This window comes from Leopardus geoffroyi, chromosome E1 (assembly GCF_018350155.1).
Source record: "Leopardus geoffroyi isolate Oge1 chromosome E1, O.geoffroyi_Oge1_pat1.0, whole genome shotgun sequence".
NCBI lineage: Eukaryota > Metazoa > Chordata > Mammalia > Carnivora > Felidae > Leopardus > Leopardus geoffroyi.
In genome coordinates this window covers 55,055,977-55,078,526 of record NC_059330.1, presented here as the reverse complement: position 1 = coordinate 55,078,526, position 22,550 = coordinate 55,055,977, and the positions used below count along the sequence as shown (strand labels likewise).

General features: G+C 55.6%; 1 protein-coding gene across 4 annotated transcripts in view; it reads right to left on the bottom strand.

Annotated features, from left to right (window-relative positions):
* TMEM104 (transmembrane protein 104) overlaps positions 1–22,550 on the bottom strand; it is a 59,337-nt gene that overhangs the window by 20,038 nt on the left and 16,749 nt on the right. The window lies entirely within an intron of this gene.

Below are 22,550 nucleotides of genomic sequence, written 5' to 3'. Positions count from 1 at the left end.
TTAATGCTAATGACACTCGCCAGAGGTGCGGCAGGCGGCAGAGGCCCAAATGTGGGGAGCAGGGCCCGCTTTGGGGAGTCAGGCTCTGGCCCTGTGATCTGGGTGAAGATATCACAGCTGCTCAGCCTGGCGGCCAGTCCCCGGCTCCCTGGCTCCCCCGTGACAGGGTGACAGGCAGGCGGGCGCTGGCGGAAGGGGGGCTGTGCCCGTCCCTCCCCCACCCCCAACCCCAAGGAGAGCAGGATGTGGGAGAAGCTGTGACCTCTTATCCAAGTCCATTATCACTGTGAGAATGAATGACACCAAAGACTAAAGTAGTGCTTAAGGAGAAGGCTCTAATTAGCTGGGGAACAAGGCCTCCAGGAGGGCTCCAGGGCTGGGAGACTTCTGGAAAGGGCTTTCTGCTGGGGGCCTGCAGCCAGCTCTGCTTCTGTCAGGAGGAGGCGAAGCACTGCCATTAGGCTAGGGGTGCTGGGGGGGAGGAGCAGAGAGGGGGGAACACGGCGGGGTGGGGGGCGGTGTCCCCTGCAGGCCAGGACTCAGTGAGGCAGAATCACCAGCCCCGCAGAGCAAGCCGGCTTTTGCAGCAGCATCAGCCCGGCGTTTTGGAAAATAACCACTTTCGGGAAACTTCAACAGAATTTCTTTTTTGAAGGCTGGGAGAGGGAGGGTCTTGAGGAATTATCGACAAAGCCACTTGCCACAGATGTCTCCAAATAACCATGACCTGCCCCAAACTGGACTCCTGGCACATCCAGGCAGGCGTGGGCACTCCACCTCTGACCTGTGATGCCCACTGGACACGCTGGGCGTTTTCTCAGGGTGCCGGCGGGGGGGGGGGGGGCTACGTGGGAGGCCAGATCTCATCTTTGAAGCCTAAGGAATGGCTTTTAGAGGGCTCTGCTATGTAAAGCCGGGGGGCGGGGCAGTGCAGGAGAACCAGCCCCCACGACGACGACGGGCAGGGTATCTTGCTACTGCAGCCTGCACAGGTCCCTCCCCAGATGCTAGAGTCCCCTCCCCGGCAGCTGTCTACCACCATCCACTTTCTGCACGAGGACAAGGTTTACAACACCCTGTAGGTGCACCCAGCCCACCTGAGAGCTTCCCTCTAGTTAAACACATTAAGCAGACAGCCACATCCCAAAAAGGTCGAGTAGGAAGTGTGCGCGAGGTGCCATCTGCGTGATGGGGAACGGGAGTCTAGACGGGCGCGGAATAAGGGTCCACACCTGCCTGGCACTCCCACATCCGGTCCTAGGGACCGCAGTGGGGACTGGCAGCGAGGGTTTCTTCTGGAAGACCCAGTCAACAGCTGCGACACCCACGGCGGGGACGGCGGCTGGGATGTGGTTTCCTCTAGCGCTCAGGAGCACAGACTGACGGCGTCGCTCGGGAAGCACAGGGCAAAAGCGCATGGACTGCCACACAGCAGCCCTCGAGTGGCGGCGAGCTTACGCGTCGGGGGCCGGGGGGGGGGGGCAGACGAGACCCACAGCACAGGCTGGGCTAATTAAGGAACAGGTGTCCTCTGTAAATTAGTTAGAGCCAGACTCGGTGCCCGCAGGGGCCGGCATCCAGAGCCGGAAAGGACACCGCCGTGAGGCTGCCCGGTCTCTGGGAAGAAAGGGGGCGTGGGAGGAGAAACAGCCCCCATGTTCCCATGGTCTAGCGGGGACAGAGTTCATCTCTGAATGCTGAACAGCCAAGCGTGGCACCTTCTGTTTTCCCTTTCCTTTTTCAAAAAGAAGAGATAAAAAGCCAAAAGACAGCCTATCCTCTTGGGTCTTCTCGTCTAGCCCACATGACATTATGAATTAGCTGGCTCCTGAGCAAGTGTCCAACCCCCAAATGCCATTGATCAGTTCAAACTCAGACTCTGTTCAAGGACTCTCCGAGCCCGACTCATCACAGGAGGCAGAGACACCAACTGCTGCAGACAGATGCGTTTTGTAAAAAGAAAAAATAAAGAACCATTCTCTGGTTTCTAACTAAATCTTCAAACTGGCCACTGGGAAAAAAGGTCTGAGACAGACCTGAGAGGGTGCAATGGGGGCCGCTCGGGTCTCTTCTTGGGTCGGTGAGTTTAAATGTGCACCTAAGGCCCCACGGCAACCTTGCCAGTCTTGATGGACGCAAGGCAGTTCACGCTGCTAATGAAGCCCCAGCAATGTTTGGGCGTGGCTCTTCCAGTGACCTGGTGGCACTCCAAAGGTAACACGGCTGCCTCCCTTCTGTGTCCCCCATATAGGTTAAGCACATCCAGTTGTGCCAGCTCCAAACTTCCAACAACCCCTCACTCCTTCCTTACTCTGTGCTAGTGCCTCGTGACTACTGTAATTTGGTGGCTTAAAACCACAGAAATGTATTTGTCACCATCCTGGAGGGGAAGCAGAGCATACAGCATGGGCCCCTGACCTTGTGTGGGTGGGGCTGTGGTGGGGGCACCCAGGTGAACGTCACAGACAAAATGATACCTAAAGTAAGAGGAATCAGGTAGGCAAAGGGCTGGGGAGAGTTCAGGACTATCCCTCGGGGAATCCGCCCCATCCTTCTGACCCTGTCCTCTCCCTCCTGGGCCCAGAGCCAGCTGGTGCCAGTGTCATCTCCCACACTCAGCCCCAGCCACACCTGCATCTTTCTTGTGCAATTCTCAAGGGCTTGTCATTTTGGAGATGACAAAGTCCAGTGGCCCATGATCTGGCTCCAGCCATCTTTTTCAACCTTGTCTCTGAAGACACTGCCCCCAGAACCTATTAGCCAGCAGTCCCAGGCTGCACTGCGAGTCTCTGATGTGCCCAGTGCCTCCAGCCGTCGGGCCTTTGCTCGGCAAGCTCCACTTCTGCTGGCCAAAGTTCTACTCCTGGTCCCAGTCCAAAGTCCACTCCTGCTCCCAGCTGTTGTCTTCTGCTTCCCCTCCCTGGAATCAGCCATGCCTCCTCCCTCAGGGGTCCTCTCTGGCTCCGCCAGGGTAGCAGCTGCCGCTCCTGCACATCCACGTTCCCACAGTGCTGGGCACGGTGCCCCCCACGGGAGGGCTGACCCGACTGTGTACATCCCAGAGGACCGGGTTGGCAGGAGGCGGCACATTTCCTCCAGAAATGAGACCGAAGGACCAGGGAATAGAGACCCAGCCCTCGGCCTGCCAGAGGCGGGAAGGGAATCCCCTCCTTAAAACCAGTCTGAGGGACGTGGGAAAGGCTGGTGTGGGCTGCACTTAGGGATTCCCAGCACAGGACGGTGGCTCTGCTGAGACCCCGAAGCCCAGATGCTCATGCCCGCACGAGCTGGCTGGCGTCTGGGAACTGAAGGCTACCCGCTACCTCAGGCCGCCACCTTCCTGCTGGGAGTGGTTCGGAGCTATCTGAGCAGCCAGGCCTCGGCCACGGAATGGGAGAAAACACCCGCCACTCAAGACAGCGGATCTTTGCCTCAGAAACCCTCGAGTCAGAGCTGCTGAGGCTGAGCCACACTCACCACCTGCCTCCGCCGTCTTGAGTTCTAACTCCACAACCCACTCACAGAGGAAAGGCTCCCCTGACACAACTCCACCTTGTTTTGCCCACAGAATGAGCCCAGGACTGGCTGCAGGTCATGTCCTTTGCCAAGTGTATGGGACGGGGAGGCAGGAGTGGGTGCGTCGGTGCAGGAGCACAAAAGCATGGCAGCCTGATTGCCATCTCCCCGGGCCCAAATCCTCTGCAGGGTTAGCTGGTCAGGGAAACCACGTGGATGTTGGAAGCTGCTGCTGGTTCCACTCAAAAGCCCGTTCCTACATCTGGTTGCCGTGTTCTGTCCTGTCAACCGCTGCCTCATCTCCGCGCTGCCCTGTGAGACATCACTCCCTGATGCCGCAGGTTCGTGGCGCTTTGCAAAGTGCTCGCACGTGGGGGCGCCTGGGTGGCTCAGTCGGTTAAGCTTCAGACTTCGGCTCAGGTCATGATCTCAGGGTTCGTGAGTTCGAGCTCCAAGTTGGGCTCTCTTCTGTCAGCGCAGAGCCTGCTTCTGATTCTCTGTTCCTCTCTTTCTCTCTGCCCCCTCCCCTGCTTGCGTTCTCTCTCTCTCTCTCAAAAATAAACATTAAAAAAACAACAGCAAAAGACAAAGTGCTCACACGTGCGGTCTCGTGTCCTGTTCCTGGCCATCTGTGAGATCACCAAGCAGGTGACGATGCCTCATTTTAGCGATGAGGGGGCTGAGGGACCAGGGAGGTGTGCAGACAGTACGAAAGCGGTGGGGGTGGGGGGGGGGTGAGGAGCGGAAGTCTCCTGACCCTGTCCCCCCAACCGCTGCGATCCCTGCACGCCGCATCCTGTTGGGCTGTCTTTCCAGCACCTCCTATCCCCACATCACACTACTCAGCCTCATGCCTTTACCCTCGTGATTCCACCTGCTGGCACAGAACTCCCCTTTCCACCTCCCTCACTCCCATCACCTTCGAAGCTCTGCTGGGGGGCCAGTCTCCTCCACAAGTTCCTCCTCCCTGGGGCCCTTGCCTGGATTACCAAATGCACAGTCAGTACCACATTACCGAATTCTGGTAGGTTCTGACTTGCTCCTTTCTCATGGGTTGATTTTGTGCACACATCGCCCCCACCCCCAGCAGAGTACCAGCACCATGATGGCAAGGACTGTGTCCCTGTTCGCCCCAATACCTAGGAAGGCTTGGCACACGTGAGATGCCCAGTGAGCATCTGCAGAATATGGTGAATTTGGAGGAGGAGGCGGTGGCTGGTGGACAGGTGTTACCTTGCAGTGGAAGAAGAGGCAACCCCAGCCTTGCTGACTTGCCTCGTACCCTCCACCGGTCCCTTCTGCCACTGGCAGCATCTGAGCTGAGAGTGCACGGTGCACGGGCGGGCAAGTAACCCCCTCTGCCTGAGAGCGGTTTACGGTGTCAGGGAAAAAAAAAAATTATCTTCCCCAAAGAGCTGTGAAATCAACATACTCTGATTTAGGAAGAGCAAATTAAAACAGTGTTTGCTCTGAGAGTACCCACTGGTTTCAAAAGAGAAGGATATTGAGCCCTAACAAGGAGAAAAGGCCCCTCTGAGAAGAGCCTGGGGCTCTCGGCTGCCCTCCGTCAGCCACACCTCCCTGGACCCCAGCAATGAAGGGGCTCGGATCCCAGGGGGCTGTGACCACTCTGTGAATCTGCCTGGCCCCTCAGAAGGGGTGACATCTGAGAAGAAACCTATGCCAGAAACCTAAAGGTCGTCGAGGAAACGACTCATTCCCTGCCCACCTCTGGGAGACTGCAGACTCAGAGTTGCCTGTCACAGATGGCTACTCACCAGTCTTTCTCTTACAAAACAAAATTAAAGCCCCACATCCTGTTTGCTGTCACTTCTCCTCCTGCTGGGAAGAGGCGCGGCGGACCGCAGCTTCTGATCGGAACTTAAACTTGGGTGAACTTCAACAGCACCCCTAGTCCACTTCACTCCCCTCCAAACAAGAGCAGGGGCGGGGGGTGGGGGGAGAGGGTGTGTTGTTCAGGGGGGAAAGGGAAGACAGGAGAGAACAAGGTGCTGAAGCAACGGCCACCATACAGAACAAATGTCCTAAGAACCTCTGAGCAAGTCCATGGGACAAAGATGGATGCACCAGTTACCTCCTGTGACAAGGGGTGGGGAGGAAACCTAGCAGAGAAGCAGACAGCTGACTGTCGATCCGGCCGGGGAGGGCTCTGTCCCCCGACCTAGACATAAGCAAAGGGGCAGCATCCCGAGCGGACGAAGGCCAAATGGTCAAGGAAGCCAGCAGTTCCAGCGAAGCATGAAGGTGATGCTTCTGTGGTGTTCTCTGGCTCCTGGGGTCGAGAGGAAGCATGGAGCTGAGGGAGGTGGGGCAATCTGGCTGAGGCTCCTACAAATACGGACGAGGTAGTGGCCGGGAGACCTGCTAGATGGGCCAGTTCCCCGAGTGCCTGCAGGGTTATTTAGTTCCTTTAAAAGTGAGGGCCAACAATAGCCAAATTATGGAAAGAGCCTGAATGTCCATCAACTGACGAACGGATAAAGAAGACGTGGTTTTATATATACAATGGAATGCTACTTGGCAGTGAGAAAGAATGAAATCTGGCCACTTGCAGCAACGTGGATGGAACTGGAGGGTATTACGCTGAGTGACATAAGTCAGGCAGAGAAAGACACTTACCATATGTTTTTAATCATATGTGGATCCTGAGAAAGAAACTTAACAGAGAACCATGGGGGAGGAGAAGGGGGAAAAAAGTTACAGAGAGGGAGGGAGGCAAACCATAAGAGACTTAAATACTGAGACCAAACTGAGGGTTAACGGGGGGTGGGGGAGAGGGGAAAGTGGGTGATGGGTATTGAGGAGGGCACTTGTTGGGATGAGCACTGGGGGTTGTATGGAAACCAGTCTGACAATAAATTATATTTAGTATAAAAAAAATGAGGTCTTTGGGGCTCATCTGCTTGTAGCTCCCACAGGGCAGTGAGACAGAGCTTCCACGAGGATTCAGGTATCAGCAGCTTCCTCTGCACTTCACCCATGAGCTCCCGGAGTTTGTTTCATTCATTTATTTAGAGAGGGGGAGGGATAGAGAGGGACGGAGGGAGGATGAGTGGGGGAGGGGCAGAGAGCGAGGTGGGGGGAGAGAGAATCCCAAGCAGGCTCTGCACTGTCAGTGTGGAGCCTGATGCGGGGCTCAAACCCATGAACTGTGAGATCATGACCTGAGCCAAAACCAAGAGTCAGAGGCTCAACCGACTGAGCCACCCAGGGACCCCAAGCTCCCAGAGTTTCAACATAAAAGACTAGCTGATCCATCTGGAGCCTTTTTGGTCTAGCATTTGGGGTAGGTGGGTGGGGGCTTGATTTCTCTGTTAGTGTAGCAGGAGTGACAAGTAACAAGTCTTGAAGGGGAATGGTGACATACTGCCTGGTCTGCCCTCAACACGCAGGGCTGACCAGGGGCGTGGTGTTGGCATGAACAGGGCTCAGGACTGCTGGCTCAGGCAAAGGCAGGGCCACGCTGGGGACACAGCGGAGCTCTGGACTGATCCCGGAGGCTATCTCTAATGATAAAAGAAATGAACGCCCAGCTTACAGGGCTGTCTTCGTTCCAGGGTGCTAGGGGTTAAGAGTTAATTGGGGTTAATGAGAACACAGCATGAACCCATCCCTAAACGGGAAGTGAACTTTCCAGGCGTCCTTGAAGTGCGTGAAGAAACGTTCAAGGATTCTATTTTTATTTCTCAAGTGGCTGTGAACATTTTGGTTTGGGAGTTTTTATTTTCTCAACTTGAATGACAATGTCTGGAGATTTATCCGCAAAAAGGAGGGGAGCCTGGAGTCAGCGAGGGACTGCCGGGGGGGAACACAGGTTTCAGGGCCACGTGCGCAGGGCAGGTGTTCGCATCCTGACACTGCCCTGGCTAACCTTGAGACCCTGGAGCGTTAATGAACTTCTCAAAGCACATCACGTGTGCACAGGTGTTCAACAAACATCAGCACTGGCCATCTGACCCCAAGAGTATTGGCACCCAACCGTGTTATTGCACCCACGCTTATCAGTCCACCAGACACCCCAGGTGGGGGGCTGCAAACAGAGCCCAAGTGAGGACCTCCAGCCAAAGAACGTCAGGTCACTACTACTCCTAATGGACTTCCATCACCTGTGCCCGAGTTTAGTAATGGTCCAAATCCTCTGTGGGGGAGTTCAAGTTCTTCCGAACCAGACAGAAAGGATCAGCCATCACGCAGAGGACGGAGAGCGCCTGACAACAGGCAGAGGCTCCGGTGGTCAAGCCCAGGGAACCATTATCACAGCTCACTTGCCAAAACCCTGTGATGAGACGCACCATCTAGAGGAGGGCGTCTGGGTTCCACAGAAGGATCGGTGTTTTCACGTGAAACTCCGAGCGGCCACTTTCCGAAGGCCCAGCTCCGTGAGGGGCTGGCCCAGAGCAGCACCTGTGGAGCCTCGCTGTGGGAGAGGGCTCTGCCAGGACAGGCTGCTGGATTTCAGACACCAGCCCAACCACAATGGGGATGCGGCCAACCTTCGCCCAACCATTACTCGGTGGAGAACGAGTCATAGAGCCAGCTGGAGGCCGGATGCCTCTTTCAGCACACCTGGCCACCCACAGCACAGATGCGCGTCGGCCCAACGCCCCCCCAGAATGTGCTGCATCTTACTGTCCCTGCACCACCCCACCCTCCCAAACCTCACCTAGAAGGGATCGAGAGATTGAAGACTCAGGTAATGCCTGAAAATAAAAATGGAGAGCTGACGCCCAAGGACTCTAAAACAGTGTGTGTTCCTAGAGCACACGCTCTTCTCCGGCTATCACCTCACGACACCCTGCAGCAGAAAACCAAGTCCACTCCCATCAAACAAGTCAGCCCCACTCAGAATGAGTGAGTGTGGAGACACGCAATACCTGCAAAAGTCAAGTGTGTACTTGCTGGAAGATGCCGGGCCCCAAGCAAAGGCAATAACGGGCCCAAAGGTAAAGACTCTTCAGGGCGTCCTCACGCGGCCCCTGAGCTACAGGACAGAGGCAGGTAACCAAACCGACACCGCAGCCGATCAGACCAGGATCAGGAGGAAAGCCTTGTCCCTCTGCTGGTCAACTGAGAAGAGGGGGAGACTCTGGGGCACCTTCCCCGCAGAGCAGGAGGCTGGCCAGTGAGGTCACACCTGAACAACCTTTGCTGAAATACTGGGGAAACAGGATTTGTCTCGATATGGGGGTGGGGGGTTGGGAGAATGACTTCCAGGAGAAACCATGGATGGGGGCGCTGCTCCCAACCCTGCACGCGCAGACAGCTCCAGCTGTCACAAGCCCAGCATGCCCCCTCCCAGAGGCATGCTGGGGCCGGCACGGAAGAGAACAGAGGAGAAGCTCCGGACTGAGAGCTCAGGGAATGGCTTGTTGGAGGCCAGCAGGAGAGTGACAGCCACAACACAGGCTGCAAAGGACGAGCACTCCGGGACAGGACCTTCCACGCCAGCTCCAAGGGCGGGCACACAGGGCTGTCCCCAGCACCCCTGGACCACCCCTGGCCAACACCTGAGGAGCCTGGGTGATGCTGTTCCCTGGGTTCCCAGCACCCAGGGACAGCCAGGGTGCTCACAAGGCACTTCCTGCTCCGGGTTAGTCCCCAAACACACCAAGTGAAAAGCCGCCTGTGACTGACAGTTGAAAGCATTTCCATGTCCCCTGCTCCAAATCTTCGGCTTTTTTCTCAAAGCAACTGGAAATAAGGCAGATGCAGAAAAGGACCCAGATAACATCCTTCTCTGAACCCTCTGCTCTAAACAGCCCCTGCCCTGCTTCGATGAAATAGAAATTCTTAGTTAGGGACCTGAGGTCTGTAACCTGCGTTTATGGTTTTCCTTCTGAGAGGCAAAAGAAAGAAAGAGAGGGAAAAAAAAACGCATCTCCTCCTGAACCCATAGATGGCAAAAAACAAAGATCAGGAAACTCATTCCAAGTTTCAATTGTCAAGCAGCACGATGTCTCACTGAGGAGCCTGGCTGCTGAACTCTGTGCTAAAGACGTGTGGTTCAAAGAGCTACCTGGAAGAGAAAGGTCACGACCCATGGCAGGGCTCCCTCAGTACCGGGAGGCCTGGCTGTGCACCCCCCGGGAAATGACTCACGTGCTGTGACCGCCACTGGACGGTCATCTTTCTAGAAGGCATGCCGTGGCTCTCAGGCATCTGTCTCCACCACTGCGTCGTGATCCCCTGCCCCGGCCTCTGGAATTGGGACAAGCCCCACATACCTGGTCAGGTGTCCCCTGCCTCGGCCCAAGCCCCTCGTTGGGAGATGGTCGGGAACCAGGTTTGGAGGGGACGCTGTTGGCAGGGGGAACAGCTGTGACCACGGAAAGGCTGCTCTCACACCGGAGCCTTTGGATATGTCCTGGGAGGCTGACCCGTCACCCAGAGAAGGCTTTTCCTTGAAGACGAGAGAACTGCCACCACTGAACACATCCTGGGTGCTCACACAACAGCAGCTTCCATCGAAGACCTCTTCCTGACTCCGACACCCTGTGAATTGGTTACTGGCTCCCCTCCAGAAGACTGAGGAAAAGGGGGGCAAAACAGCTTGTCTAGACCTCACAGCAACGATCAGATGAGAACTCAGGCTGTGTGTACTCAAGGCCGGTCCCCTTTTTTAGGACACTTACTGACTCCCCTGATTATGCTCTAGAGAAGGTCTCTCCACACCCCCCCACCCCTGCAAAGCTGCCTCCTGGGTGGGGGGCGGGGAGAGGGCCGGTCCAGTCCAGTGGGGTCAGCCTGGCACGGCCGCTGCTCGCCTCAGACCCGCTGGAGGACAGGCCTGCATGCCTGTGCTGTCTCTTCCTCAGCTCAGAAGCCAGATGGTGCCTGGGGGTGGGCAGAGTTCCAAGGATTTGGTGCCAGAACTGCAACCCTTGTGGTTTGGGGGGAGGAAAGATAAATATTGTGGAAAACCCACACAGTCACTCACTTAATGATCATACACCATCCGGGCTTATTAAGGGCAGCGTGGCTTCTCACGAGCACGAGAGAGATGGGTCCGCACCCACCTGCCCAGGTGAGAAGATGGAGAGGCCTGACCTTGGACTGGGAGGGCTTTAAGGACAGTGATGACAAGGAGGCAGGTGGGACAGAGGGGGTGCGGGAGGAAGGCTGGGGGCTCTGCCTAGAGAAACAGACCTGCCTCTGGAGCTGGCACTGTCCCAACACTTCACTGCTTGCATTTCAGGCGCCAAAGAGGAGGTGGCGGTGATGGGTGAGCCACCCTAGACCTCCTGGCATGTGGACAGCTCCTGATTGTCCCCCTCTGCCTTCAGCCCCCAAAGACGGGGTGCCCCTAAGGCCACGCTGAGGGGTCGCTTTGTCCTGGCAGCGAGGCACAGAAGCTGACCCGCGCCTTTGGGAAAGGAGAAGCCCGCTGGATGTGGAATTTCTGGCGGGAGTGGTGGCTGCCAGCCGTGATGAGCCACGGGCATCAGTAGCCCCAAGGGCTTATGGAGGGACTGGGCCAGTGCTGGCCACGGACCCAGCAGTGGCCCCACGCACCTGAGTGCTCTCACTCATTCAAATGTTCACAGAGCAACTGCCCTCTGTGAGGCCCATGCTGGCTCCAGACGTGTGGATCGAGCACAGCCCTGACCTCGAGATGCTTACAGTGAGACCCAGTACCTGAATACACACAAAAGTCCAATTATTGCCACGGCAGCGGTTTGGGGGGAGGGGAGAGTAATGGCCACATGACTTCAAAGGAGACACTGGAGTGCAGCTTCCAATGAGTAAGTGCTTGTCAGACTCTGAAGCAAGGGAAAGGCACGTGATGGGCATGGAGTCATGTAAGCACCCAGCGTCTCTGGAGGACAATGGCCGGTGAGTGTGGGGCAGAGGTGAGAGAGAAGGTTCCAGAAGGAGAATGGAGCAGACCACATCATGTAAAGGAGTGTAAATGTTGCCTTGTGGAGAGGAACTCTGGACAGGCTTTAAGCTGGGAAAGGACAGCCACGTCTACCTACAACTAACATTAGGAGAATAAAACAACAGAAAAGCTCCATGGCCTTGGGGCAATCCTCGTGCCTAGAGGTGGCTGGGCCAGCACTGCGGGGCTGGGGCTGGGGCTGGGGCTGGGGCTGGGGCTGAGCACTGCCTCCTGTGCCCCGGCTCCAGGCTCCCCTGAGTGCCCCAGGGAAGACTCTTCTCTGTCCTAATGGGACAAGGCTTAAAAGGGACTGTACTCATTTGAACTGTAAGTTCTGGGGGCAGAAGACAGAAGGCACAGCAGGGATATCCTGGCCAGTGGGCCACGGCGCTAAATGGGTAACAGTGCCACCTAGGCCCTTCTGGTGAGCCTCTCGGGAGCCAGCGTGAGTGAGCAGATGCCAAGATGTTAACTTCTCCTTCACTGCAGGCTTGGTTTACCGGTTCTCACTTTTTAGCCACTTGAAATCTCTCCACGGAGATTCAAGACCTGCTCTGGGTCTCAGTATGTTTACGCGGGATGTCAGGGAAGGGGAGATGATGGGTCCACGGCACTACTTCCCCCAGGGCTGTGCTCTGCCTCACGCGTGAGAAAGCTGGAGAAACGTGTCTGGCTTGGCCACGTGACCCAGGGCCTGGAAAGAACTGTCAGGGCCAGGCTGGGGGTCAACTGGTCCTAAGAGCAAGAGGACTCGAGGGGAACAGGTGGACTCTGTGGCGAGTGACAGAGATGGGAGTCTCTCTCTTTTTGGAGAAAAGCACCCACACCCCCAACCACCTGATTCTGTTGGGAGTTAAGCTGACTTTCACTGGCTGGTACATGCAGCTCGTGGACGTTAGAGCTGAGCTAATGCAGAGCTGTTAGCGCCTCTAGTAACGAGTTGGAACCCGACTGCTTTGGGTATCCCTGTCCTGAGGACACGAGGAGGCTGAGCCATTGCCCTCTGCCACCTCAACTGCCTGGCGTTCGTGTGGCACTCGACGAGAGGCGCCAGGTGACGGCTGCGGGTGCTCCTGGCGCCTTCCCTTCCCCGTTCCACTCTTCCCACTTGTCTCTGTGTGGGAAGAGCGGATGGCGGTGGGAATGCTCCGTGCTGGAGCTGGAGGGGAGGGAGGGAAGGAAGTCAGGTGCCCAGAACATGGGAGCCCTGCAGAGAGGAGCACAGGCCAAGCTGGCTCCACCCCTTCTCTGCTGACGTCAGACCTCGAAATAGACAGATTAGGGAGCAGGATTCTTTGCCGACACTGAGTAACCTTGGAGGTGGGGAAGGAGGGGAGACAGGGCATCAAGCTGGCTAACAAGCTCTGTCCAATTGGGTATAAGAAATCACACTAACATCTCCAGCTTCCCCCCTAGTCGATGGTCAGAGTAAAGGCCTCTCCATGGGGTTGGCATGCTATGGGCTCTAAGAGGAAGCTGAGAGCACCATCCATAGGGACCCAGGGGAATCTGCTGGCCCCGGGATCAACAAAGAAGCCACTAGCAAAGGGATGCTGCTGGAGCCCTTTTCTCCCGGTGACACCCGGAGTCTAAAAACAGTTTGATCAGAGGGGTGATGCTGTTCCCTGTCTGCATGGAAGTGTGTGAGTCATCAACTCCAGTATGTCACTTGTGACATCAGGCTGGAGACCTGTGGACGTGTGGCCATCGCCTTTCCCTGGAAGAGGCAAGGCACATGAAGTCCCTGACCACTGCCTCCACTGCTGTAGCCTGGGTGACCAGAGCAGGCCTCTCCCCGGGACACTGGGGGCTGGCAAGACCATTTACCGTTGTGACAGGTCCTCTGCCAGTAGAATTTCTCAAAGGGGAGAATGCACAGACTTGTCTGCAGAACTGGTTGAAAATGCAGATTCCTGGGCCCTGTAGCCTTAGATCTGCTACATTCGGCCTGGGGCAGGACCCAGGAATGTGTATTTTTAACAAGTACCTGAAGTTGGTTCCTGGAACCAAACTTTGAGACAGAGTTCAGGCTCATGCTCCTGACCTGGGGGAAGGCACAGAGCTGGACGGTGTTCCTAGGGGCTCACGGGTGGAGCAAAGCCTCCCTACAGTGGTGGGGGGTGCACATCACAGACTGGCAGGGGCCTTTCAGTCCCCGTCGGCATCCAGCACTTGGCCAGGCAGCGTCTTGCCTCCTCTTGTCAAGGTTTTCAGAGAACGTCTCAATCGGTAGCTAGATGAGGTTCTTCCTGTAGCCAAACTTACTGTGCCCTGCTGCGCTCTGTGACCCTTCCTTCCAGATTCACACTCACCACGAAGCATCTGCTCAGCAACACGCTCGTCGGCACCTCCCTTTGCACTTGAAGGCTTATTAAAATGTACCTGGTCTGCTCTCAGCCAACCCATGAGACAGCCAGGGCTCATGCTAATTAATCAGATGTCATCATTAATATGCACCCTAATTGTTCAGCTCCCCTGATGCCCATCATGCCCGGGCCATAGGCATCTCTCTGCTGGCTGCAAACCCTCTGGGCTTCCTTGGCTCCTGCTTTTCTCTGCTGGGCTGCCCTACGGTCTGGAGAACGTGTCCACAGATGCTTTTATTCTTGGCAGCTTGCGCGGCTAGCGCCGCTGGCTGGGATGCCGGCAACACAGAGGAGCGCGGTTATTACTTTAGAATGGGTGCTTTATTTAATTAAACAATTACTGGTGGGGCCCTGGGGCGCTATTTAGAAAGACACCAGATTCTGCTCACAACAGACACCCTGTAACAGAGAGTGAGCGTCACTCAGGGAGCAGGCACAGCCCCACGAACCTCAGCAGGGCTGTCCCGAGTACCAGGGTTCTCTGTGCAACGAAAGCATCGGAGAGACACAGACACAGGACGGGAGGTGGAAACGGTTTGGCACGTACAGTTTCCAGTTTAGTTAGCACAAAATAGTCAAGAACATTCCATCTTCCTCTGAAACCACTGGCGGGCTGCTGGGTTCTAGATGGCAGTTTTTTCCCTGTACTTCTGGGGGAAATGGGATGGATAGGGGGCAGGAGGGGAGTGGGAGGTATGAAATCAACCAGGACGTTTCCTCAGAGAATACAAAGTCACTGTTAGTTCTTTGTCCAGAAAGGGAAGCAGAGGGGATGTGGAGCACGGAGGCGGCCTGGGCTGCAGTGTTTGGGGTCAGTCCGGGGCAGCTTGAGGGGAACGGATTAAAACACACGCAGGGGTCAGTGACAGGGTCGGCCCAGGACGCCTGCGGAGCGAGGAACCAGGTGTCCATTCTTGCTCATGCTACTCACAGAGAAGGTGCGCTCAAGCCCAAGCTCAGGCTGCCTGGGATCAGCGTGGAGTGTGGATAAAACGGTCCTGAAAAAGCGCAGTGCAGAAGGTCCCCAGCGGGGATGAACACTCCCCATGGAGACCTATTTGGAAGTTTCCCAACCAAATTGGCCTGTGCAGGAGTGCAGGCTGTGGGTATACACTTATAAGCCCTGCGAAGCTTCCCAGCCTGTGTGTGTGTGTGTGTGTGTGTGTGTGTGTGTGTGTGTGCGCGCGCGCGCACACAGCCCCAGCTCTCTCGTAGGTGGACTGCTCATGTCCACCCCAACCCCACGTCTGCCTGCTTCCACAAGCACTGGGCTTTGGATTGCTGCACTTTTGCACGTTACCACGTGGATACTCCCTTTACAAGAGACAGGCTTCTAAAAGTTCTATTTCTAAATATTTAGTTTTCACAGAATGACATTTTACACACACTAGGAAAACCAAGTACTCAAGAGAAACCTGCAGTGAGTCCTTCTGTACAATAAGGGAGCACTTTGTAATAAATAATTCCCCCCCCAGTTTGTTTTGGACTTTTGGATAGTGGGGTTTCTTAGGAGTATGCGAGGGTGGGGTGGCCAGGTTATGGCATACAGGATGACTCCCCCCCCCGCCACCCTATCCCAAAGCACCTCCCTGGTTGAACTGAGGATGGGGCAGGGTAGAAGGACAAGAAACCAGGCAAGTCAGTCTGACATCTGCCCATGTGCCCAGGAGTCAAAGCAGCTTGCTCTGGGCAAGCGGTGTTTGTAAGCACGTACTTGTGACTTCCCAGACAACAGATACAGGGGTAGAGACCTGGGACGCCCTAACAGGGGCAGAGAGACACGCAAACTGCCACTGTGACCAGGGGGGTCTGGGCAGTTCACCTGGCTCAGGAGCTGGGATGCAAGTTCCCTTCACCCAAGAGGACAGAGAACGCAGGACCCCTACCGATGGCAATGAGGAGCCTCTGAGGCTTGGGCAAGGGATGGTGGGGACCGTCCAGGAGTAGCTAGTCCCACCATCTTGTGATCCAAACCCCCATCACCCGGTATTTTTACTGGGAGCGCAGGGGAGGCAGTGCTGGGCATTAGGTGTCATCCCCTCACCCGGAGTGTCATGTGCTGGCTGTGGCAGAGGCGGGACGTGGGGGTGATGGATGGTTGGCTTAAAGCCAGCCGACAAAACCCACGTCCCTGAGAGCGCATTAAAGACAAAAACAACAATCCTCTCACTGAGCTGGGGGAGGAAGCTTGGGCCAAACACCCAAACGTGCTGGGGGTGGGGTAGGGGGCAGCGATCACCATGGTCTGGAGTGGTGGGCATGCGGGCCATGCTGGGCAGCGGCTGGGCAGGCACTGGGGATGGGCCGGAGGCTGCACCCAGGCAGCAGTGGCCGTGGGTGACAGGTGGGGTGCTGGGGGGCTCACGGGGTCCCTTGGCAGGAGTTTGAGAGACCCAGTGCTGGGATGAGTGACAGCACAATCTGAATCTCATTTAGAAAGGGCTAGACTAGGGGGATGGAAAACACCAAAAAACAAGAGGCCATTCCTGGGATGAGATATAGAGACAGCTCCCTAGAAAAAAAAGAGAGAGAGAGAAAGAAAAAGACGGGCCTGTCCCTGTGTTATTGATTTCCTTGAAAAAGAGAGACAAGCTAATCCTTTAAAGTCAGTCACTTCAACGTGAGCACCAGTGCTCGTGTGAAGTCAGAATTCCCTCAACATTAGAGCACCAGCTCCCGTCTGGACTGTGGGCACACACCTTCTTGGGGCGTAGGGCAGAAATCCACTCATTCTTCCTTGAGCCCCAGCATCACGGGTTGAAAGCAGAGGCTCAGCATGTGGGGGAGACCGTGCCCTCGGGCAGGAGTCTGCCCAGAGGCTCAAGTGGACACTCCACAGCTGGCAGAAGACGCTGCAGACCAGCACCAAGCTGAGCTCCCGGAGCGCGGTCAGGCCCGGGTCACCAGGACTACCCCGCTCACTGCACCTGCAGGGGGTGCCCAGTAAGACTGGCAGCTTCCCACGAGTGAGTGGGGAGAAAGTGTGAGAGGCCAAGCAAATGGACCTCTCTGAGCCTCCAGACTGAGTGAAGAGGAAAGGAGCACACTGAGAGGAGGAAGAAAAGGGAAAAAAGGATGGGTCTCCCTGGTGGTCGCCAAACGGTCACCATCCCACCAAAGAGGCACTCTGATGTTCCAGACCCCGTAAGCAACCCCACGCAGCCAGGAATCTCCTCTCAGCCCGTTACCGAGTCCCCAACTCATGTGCGTCAGACAGGAGGGCAGTGTGGCCCAGAGAAGGGAAACTGTCATCAGGCCATTTGTGGGCTTAGCACCCTGCTCTCTGCTTCCAGACACAGCCAGCCTGTGAGCCCCGCCCTAGAGACAGCTCATCTGCCCTGTCAGTTCCCGCCAGCCCTCGGGCGCCACCCTTCCTAGCTGACTGCTGAATTCCATCCCACATTCCTGACGGTGGCAAATCCGGGGGCAGCACCCATACCGCATCCGACTGGGACTGTGCTCTGGGGCGCATGGAGGTGCCTCTGGAGGGGTGCGGCAGTGTTCCCGAGAGGCCCCACGTCCTGTTGAGTCACTGCTGCTGTGAAACCTGGCTAGCCCACACTCACTTTCTTCCTCGCTGGTCCTGAAGGCCTCTAGGCCACCTCCTGCCCCAGAATTGGTAAGAATACATATTCAAGTGATGGCAGAGGTGACCCACTTATTAGCAGATGCCACAGCCCCAGGGCAGAGTGGCTGCTGAAAGAACACAGAAAGAGGCTGTGGCAGGGACAGGAATCGTCCTTGGGAAGACGCGTCCAATTCTAGAGCTCCTTGAGTGTGAGAAGTCCGCTCTACTATCTAGGAGCGAGGGGCGGTAAGACAGGCAGCAAATCCATCAGGCAGACAGGCAGGGCGCACACACACGGATCACTGAACACACACCCGCCTGGACAGCGTCGCCCGCAACCCTCTGTAAACGTCAAGCTCCAAGGGCTGACAGACGGGTGCGACCTGCCCCTCCTCCCGGGCCTCATGGTGGGGCTGCGTGCAAGCCCAGCAAGCCTGTTTCCAGGGTCGGAGGATGGGGACGGGAACCCCAGGAGCCAGGCTCCTGTCCCTGCCTCAGGCCTGCGGCCCAGGGGAAGTCACTGTCCCCACATCTCAGTTTTCTCTGCTGTAAAGTGGGATGATGCCTCACTGTGCGGCTGGGAGGGCCACATCAGAAAGTAAGTGGTGACACAGTACACACACACACACCAACGCCGTGGGAGGAAGGGCCGGCTGAGGCCTGGCACTGCCAGCAGGCACCTCACTCGCCTCGCCACCTCCTCACAAAGAGGACATTTACCCCTTGAGTGGTACTGTTTTAGGAAGAGACCACTGGGTTTTAAAAGAGGGACTGCTGGGAGTATGGAGGTTCCTCAAAAAATTAAAAATAGAACCACCCTATGACCCAGCGGTTGCCCTGCTAGGTATTTATCCAAAGGATACAGGTGTGCTGACTTGAAGGGACACATGCACCCCCATGTTTATAGCAGCGCTATGGACAACAGCCAACATATGGAAAGAGCACAAATGTCCACCTACTGATGAATGGATAAAGAAGATGTGATATGTGTATATATAATGGAATATTACTTGGTGATCACAAAGAATGAGATCTTGCCGTTTGCAACAATGCGGATGGAACTAGAATGCATCACACTAAGCAAAATCAGTCAGGCAGAGAAAGACAAATATCACAGGATCTCACTCATATGTGGAATTTAAGAAACAGAACGGATGAGCATAGGGGAAGAGAAGGAAAAATAAGATAGAAACAGGGAGGGGGACAAACCAAAAGAGACTCTTAAATACAGAGGACAAACTGAGGGTTGCTGGCCAGGTGTTGGGTGGGGGTGGGGGATGGGCTAAACGGGTGATGGGCATTAAGGACGACACTTGTTGGGATGAGCACTGGGTATGATATGTAAGTGATGAATCACTAAATTCTATTCCTGGAATCATTATTACACTATATGTTAACTAACTTGGATTTAAATTAAAAAAACAATTTAAAAAATGCTATTAACAAAAAAAAAAAAAAAAAAAAAAGACTATTGAGGCACCTGGGTGGCTCAGTCCATTGGGCGTTTGACTCTTGATTTCAGCTCAGCTCATGATCTCACAGTCTGTGAGTTAGTTGTGAGTCAGAGCTCTGTATCGGGCTCTGTGCTGACAGTGCAGAGCCTGCTTGGGATTCTCTCTCCCTGTCTCCTACTCCTCTAGGAAGAGTCCGGCAGATAGAACTCCCTAAACTCCTCAGCCCCCAACACACACCCCACTTCTTCAAGGGGGTGTCCGGCAGAGGGCAGCAGGTCATCTGCCAGGCACTTGCAGGCTGCCATCTCTCTCCCGGGCCACCCATGCCCTGGAGGTGGATGTCACAGCTCTTGTATCAAGGCAAGATGGCGAGCCAGGGTGACCTTGTCCTGTCCCAAGGCAGCCCACAAGGGGCCCCCACTTGGTACCACCAGTTTGTAGCCGAGTTTCCAGCCAGGATGAGCTCCGCTCTGCCATCTGCCCTCCCAGCTCTGCCTGGCCGGTGCCTGCTGGGCTGCCGGTCACCCAGCAGCATCTGTCCACCTGTAAGAGGCAGCGGCTGCTCCTGCGAAACGTGAGGAGCTTTCAGCACTCGGGGAGTCCCACCGTGGCCCTAGGGCTTCCCTGACGCTCTAGAGGCGGTGGCAATGACAGGGCCAGGCCCTGGGCGAGGGGTGGGAGTGACGGGCTGGAAGCACCGCAGGGACGAGGAAGTGAAACGAGCACTTGGCAGTGGCCTGGACTCCAGGGGACAGCAGCATACGTCCTGCCTCCCTGACACTCAGGACGGTTGGATCCCTGGACGGAACTGATTTGCACACAATCCTACCACTTCACCACTGGTCCCTGGCTCCCCACTGCACAGGACAGAATGAAATGCTCAATTCTGACTTTGTTTCCTAGTGAAACCGGAGAAACTCTGCAGAAAGAATCCCAAGATACTCCTCAGCCTGGAGGCGAGGTTACTGGTTCGAAAGAGTTGGGGCACCCAACACTTTCCTACTGATCCTTCAAAGGGGCAGGGGAGGTAGGCGGGGGGTGGGGTTCTAAGAATCCAAGCAGCTGACAGCAGGTCCTGATGTTAATTCTCACAGGCCCTTGCAATGCCCCAGGTCACTCACTGCTGGCTCCAGCTGCAGTGGCTTGTGGGGACGCCCCTGGAAAGCACATGTGACTCACGGGACCCCTGCCTCCCAGCACCCCATTCTGTGACTACTTCAGAGAAGGAGAGAGAGAGAGACTGACTCATATCAGCTGCACTGGCAATCACAGGATGTGGACGGAGGTCGCAGGGTGCAGGAGGGGAGGAGGAATTTTCCATTTGTTAAAGTCAAGGGCTTTGGGAGGCGACTGGTGGCCGCCGGTGGAGAAAGCTCCCTTCTTATCGTGATGCCATACACAGGCTGGCCTCTGGGCATAGTTAATATCCCAAATATTCTCATTCTGTGTGTGCATTTCAGTAGCATTCCTAGGAAGACACAGACGAGATCATTTCCAAAGGACTTTCTGAAAATTAAGTCACAAAATAAAAGCCTGTATCCTTATTTCCCAGGATGTACCATCCCAGAATAGCAACGAAGAGATGGTTCTTATGAGGCCCTTCGAAACATGCTGGCTGGGTAGGTGCCTCGTCTACCTGAGACAAGGTGACTGTGCGTGGGGTAGGGGTGCTTTAAAGCTGCCTGAAGCTTTGCCCCATCTTTTGGTGAAGTCTGTCTGGCTGCTGCCAAAATCAGAAACCACTGGTAGAAAGACGCCTAACGGGAGTCTCTAGAAGGGATGAACAATCTCCTGAACGTGAATGACTGAGGGGCAGGGAGGGGGGAGTACAACCCTCCTCCCTAATGATCTAAAGAGGCCACATGACGATGGAATGAAGACACAGGGATGAGCCCTGTGGGTCAGACTGGGAGTGGGGGTGGGGCGTGGGGGTTGGGGGAAATGCCCCTGTCACCTGCAGCAAAGCTCAGGACCAAGGAAGGAAACCCCTTCCAGCACACTGAGGGTGGGAGGCCCGCAGGTGGACGCACAGCAGCCAGCGTTGAGGGTTGGGACGTGCGTTCTTCAGAGCTACACGCAAAGTTGTAAAATGACATCTGAGACAATGCGGAGTTCTGTCTGCCCTGAATTTCTCGACAACAGGCAGAAGAGTACACGTGAACTGAATACCTTCTGAGCAAACCCAGGCCCCCGGCGGTGGACTGGGAGGTGGGGGGTGGGGGTGGGGGCAACAACCGAGAGAGAGCGGGCTCTGCTTCTGCTCACCCTCCCCTTCCGATCTCTGTAGCTTTGGCAGGCCCGGTGGCAATCAGCCCTATGAGTTATAAGTGCAATATCTGAAATTTGAAGGCGGTAATTAATGCCTGTCTGCTTTCCTGAACGGCTCCTTCTGTTCGGTCAGGGAGCTATTGAGATTCAAGGAGGGAGGCTCCCGTCATGTGGAAGGTTTACAGGAATAAGTGAAGGAACAATTTAATAAGGCAATAATAATGCTTCTAAATAATTTACCAGACAAATGGCAGCAGCCAATATTCCCAGTACTCTGTATCTATGTTGCTGGGGAGGGGACGTGCCAGGTAGATTCAGCACAAAGTCTAACAGCCTCTCGTGGAAAGACCCATCTGAGGTCTGGTGCCTCTGCCCTGGATATGCTCCTGTGTCTGTGTTGAGCCTCTTGGACCCTTTCCTCCACCTCCTCCTTCAGCCAGTTAGGATCTAGAGATCTAGAGCCTTACATTTAACTAACACTTTGGCTAATTTAATCAATGATGGTCTGTTTAAATGCTAAGAGGCTAACAGGCCTCAGCTGGGCTGCCCTCCCAGCGGCCCCCCTCCCCCAGGCTGGGGAAGCAGGGAATAGTGCCAGGGAATGAACCTGCTACCAAATCCCCACCAGACCTGTGGTGGGGTGGCAGAAGTGGGGGGGGGGGGGGTGGATATGAGATATGATTCTAGCCACAGGTGAATGAGGGAGAGAAACACCAGACCATTCGACTGCTCCAGCAACACAGAAGTGGAAAACAAATCTCTCCCGTGGCCTGGGCCACAGGACTCCTTCGGCAGGTCCACGGGGCAGGACTGGGAAGGCAAAACCACCCTTCGGTGTCCCTGGGTTAACAAACTCCAAACCAGGTGACACAGCTGGCAGGTCCTACACAAGCCTTTGCCAGGACAGATAACAAGGAGGCCAACTCCCCGAAAGGCTCAGCTCTCTCCTGAACCCTGCCTCCCGGCCCCATAGCAGCCAAGTGGCCACGTGTCAAACTGTGTGTCACCTCACACACCTAAATATGTGTCAGGGTTGAGGAGGACCAAGAGGAGGCAGAGAATATTAATGGATGCCGCAAAAGGGAAAGGGAAGCATTTCTGAGTCCCGCCCACAAAGCAGGCAGAGATAAATAACTGCCTCTGGTTTCGTATCTTATTACCCAAGACCCGTCTGGCGTGGTTTTCGGCTCCCACTCTCCCCGCCCCAATGGCACAGAGCAACCGAGAACAGCCTGGAGATTCATCTTCTTCCCTTGTCTGCAGGGAGGAGGGAAGACAGGGAGAGAGCTGGGCTGATCCTTCCCTATCTGGAGAGCCTGTGTGTGGTCAGGGCCAACCGTGAGATGGCTCAGTCCTGCGTGCCCAGTCAGGAAGCCCGGCACCTACCATATGCTCCGGGGCTGGCCAGGAGTAAGGTCAAAACGCGGCAAGTCTCTGGAAAATTAGTTCTGACACTCTTGAAGAGCTGTGCTCAGGAT